General features: G+C 37.6%; 1 pseudogene; it reads right to left on the reverse strand.

Moving 5' to 3' along the window:
* Nucleotides 1–43: 43 nt before the first annotated feature.
* On the reverse strand, nt 44–3,921 carry LOC119256698 (cytosolic carboxypeptidase 3-like; annotated as a pseudogene).
* Nucleotides 3,922–3,941: the final 20 nt, after the last annotated feature.

Consider the following 3,941-nt stretch of genomic DNA (forward strand, 5'->3'; position numbering starts at 1 on the left):
TTGTCATTATCTAGCTATCATATTTCCAAAACTGTTAACTGGATCAATAAATATTTACCTCTTGCTCTCTTCTGGCATTTCGATGACTTGCTATGGCAGAATTTCTTTCCTTCTTTGTTTTTAGATATTTTTTATTTTTCTTTATCTAGATAAAAGAATCATATTTAAAATCAATAGTTAATCAATACAACTATCTTGAGACATACACTTCTAGGGATATGGAGAAGTACTTTTCCTACCCCTTCCACTAAAATCCTTGGCATTTATAAGGAATAAGTATAAAAGGCTTTAAAATGAAAGAAGGTAGTCAGGTGAGGGATCCCAGGAGCAGGAGGGCAGAGTAGTTTTCTTTTTGCCTCCTATAGCGCCGCCTTTAAGCTGGAGAAGCCAGAAACCTAGAAATACCAAGGAGATGAGAAATGATGGCTGAAAATTCAAATGTGATGAAAGACACCAATGTAAACATCCAAAAAGCTCAATGAACTCCAAGTAAGATGAGTTCACAAAACCTAAACCAAGATTATTATCAAACTTTCTAAGTCAAAGACAAAGAGAGAATCTTGAGAGCAGCAAGTCAGAAGCAAATTGTTACATGCAAGAAACCCTCAACAAGATTAGCAGATTTCTCATGAAACTTTGGAGGCCAGAAAAGAGTGTGGAATTGACCTGAATCCAAATCATAGTCTGGAGCTAAGTACAACTGAGCATTGATTAATTAGCCCAGTGGAGTCACAGCTAATCTGCCAATCCATGGACAAGAAAATGGATATTTGCTACTGGAGAGCTAGGATTTTGTTTTAATGAAGTAAAACATGAGTAATATAGAAATTGATACCTAGAAGTAGGATGTCCTAAGGGAAACCTAAACTATGCGACGATTATTGGCTTTGTATAATCCTCTCTGCTTGAGTGTGGGCTCAACCTAGTGATTCACCTCAAAGGAATGACTCTGAGATTAGGATGGGATGTGTCTGTAGCATCTCTAGTGTGTGTCCTCATTTGTTCTCTTGCTTGGTCACTGATGGGAGCCAGCTCATGGGAGCCAGGGGCATGTTGTAGAAACCCATGTGACTAGGAACTGAGGCAGACCTTCAGCTGGTAGCCATGAAGGAACGTGAGGAACTGAATATTGTCATTAATCCTGTGAGTGAGACAGAATCTTGTCATCAACCCTGTGAGCCTTCACAGGAGAGTGAGAAATGCCTTCACTGCAGCCTCTTGACCTTAGGTAGAAGTGCCCTGCTAAGCCCTTCCTAGACACCCGAGTCACAGAAACTGTGTGATAATAATGTTTACTGTTTTAAGCTGTAAAGATTTGGGGAAATGTGTCACCCAGCAATAGAAAACTGTTGTCTGGTCTAAAGGTAGAATGTCTTAGTCCACTTGGCTACAACATGGCAATACCACACACTGGATTGCTTATAAATAACAGAAATTCAAATTCAGTTCTCTCTCATGGTTCTATTTAGCATATCCACAACACAGGCAGAAACTTTCAGTCATACCTGAGAAGTGAACTTGAGAAGGTAAGTCTGAGAATCGTTGGAGTCTGAACTGTCAGAGCCTCGACTACTACAAGACAAAATTATAGTTCACATAATGTACTGGAGGCATTTAAAAGTTTCAACTATTACTTTACTATCTTATTGGAATTGTATTAACAGTTCTAATTTGAAGAAGAATGTTAACAAAAGTGCTGGAGATGTCTGGCAGTTCTAGGCATCTCAGAGTATTAGAATAACTGAAGTTGACCAAAGCACAAACACACACACATACACACAAATCCATGAATTCCAAGCGATACTCTCCATTTGCAATCAGCTTATCAGTCACCACTGGAGGCTGCAGGGGCACTAACTTGGAGTCTGAAATTTTATAAAGCGGGAAAAGCCAAACATTTGTTAGGCCTTTCTTATGAGCGTATTAAAACTAGTAGCTTCCTTTTCCCAACAACATTCCTTTAACATTGAATTGTGCTTATTGTTCATTCAGAGTATCATTGTGGCATCTATAAATAATGTGTCAGTTCTTGTGGGTAATGGCAGCACTGGAAACAATTTGAGCATGTCTTTTACATAGAATTCACTTAGCTGCTTGATTAATATCTCCTGAATAAATGAGGACTTGATAAGGTTTGGCCAGAGTGTACATGGGAAAATTTCTCTACCTACAGACAGGATTTTCATTTGAGATTGGTAGTTATATCCTAGCATTATATAAGGAATACAGTGAAATAGTACAACAAATTACATTACTTCTAGCCCCTTGTCTTTTTTTTTTTTTTTTAAGATTTATTTATTTATTTATACAAGCACTGGGTACAGAACCAGCGCTGCAGAGGCTGCGGGCAGCTTCGCAACCCAGCGCTCAACCGCTGCGCCACCGGGAGGCCCTCTAGCCCCTTGTCTTACCTAGACTCTAGATCCAGTGTAATTTCTTTCAGAGAAGCATCTGAGTCATCAAGGGATTTTTCTAAGCTTATATGCTTTTCCATTTCTTCTAACTCTTTCAGGCACTGATAATACTAGGGTAAAATGATAAGTGAGTTCATTGTAAGATAACTTCATAACTTTATTTTCTAATTAACACCTGCAACAATTGCTATTGGACATCAAGTACCAAGAACCCTGAACACTGCTAGGATATTAGAAAGGAGAAAGTGCTATAGGCCTGTAGGCTGCCTATTGTCTCAGAGACCAGAGTCTGATGCACGACCAAGTGGACTTTGCTTACCTTGGTTCGGTCTGGATCGCAAAAGTCCAAGAGAGAATCACAAAAATGATATCCCATTGACTCCAAGTCTTTGTATTGAAATGAGTACCTCGTTTATTACCTACAACATCAATAAGTTTATCCACCCTTGAGCATGAGTTAATCAATTTTCCTTAGCAGGTAGGCCTAAGTTGCAAAACAGATAAGCAAAATGTGATATAATTCCATATCCTGTCCTTTGGATTTGCTTGTCTGGGTCAGCTTTATTTAACAATTTACTGCTGACCCTCATTTTCTCTTCCCTAGGTGGACCAAAGCTATCTTAACACAAGTTGGTCTATGTTATAAGGCAGAAGAAAATTCATAAAAAAGTTATAGAATACATGCTTACCAGTCATAAAGACCATATAATCATTTACAGAAAACTGGGATAAATATTTTATAATCTTATTGTCATTAATAAATTATATCACTTTCAAGGTGCTATAAAACTAGCCAGGAATTACATGTATGGACTTCTAGCCCCTTCCTTCCAGTTCACACATTTTTCTGAGAAAGTGACAATATCTTATCATGGAGTATTCTAAGGATAAGCGAGTTGTGACTAAAAGATTCTTAATTGGGACTACTGAACATACTTTTATTTTCAGTTCAAGGCATCAAGAGCTTCCATTTAAATATAAATTCACTCTAAAAAGTCTATTTTGCCTTGCAAATAACAAATCCACTAAAACATTTCTGATTTTAAGTATAAAATACTTTTTATACTTTTTCTTGGAATCATTAGTCTGTAGGAACCCAAGCTTTAAAAAAAAAAAGAAAGAAAAGAAAAGGCAATTAAAGATTAAGTCATGAAACAATCAGCCAGCTAATCTATCTCTATGTTAAAACTACATTTTCTAGGCAAAGGAAAATGATGGGCTATAGAAGCTCATTTATTCACCCAATTTATAGAATTGTTGGGCTATCAGCATGTATCTAAGTGGGAAGTGCTCACTATTGGAATGTTTACATTATTAACCTTAAGTTTCTTGGGTTTAAAGCTCTGAGTCACGAGAAGGACTGGTCTTACCCAGAGTAGATCCACAAAAAGTGGCCTCCATGGTGAAGCTGTTCCTGATTCCCATTTTCCACATCACTACTCTTCCCGTTCCCTCTTTGCTCTTCTGAATTAAACTTGCAAGCTGTGAATGAAAACTGGAAAGACATAAATGAAAATGAGCCCAGTT

This window comes from Talpa occidentalis, unplaced genomic scaffold, assembly GCF_014898055.3.
Source record: "Talpa occidentalis isolate TD23 unplaced genomic scaffold, MPIMG_talOcc4v2.1 talOcc4.3897, whole genome shotgun sequence".
Lineage (NCBI taxonomy): Eukaryota > Metazoa > Chordata > Mammalia > Eulipotyphla > Talpidae > Talpa > Talpa occidentalis.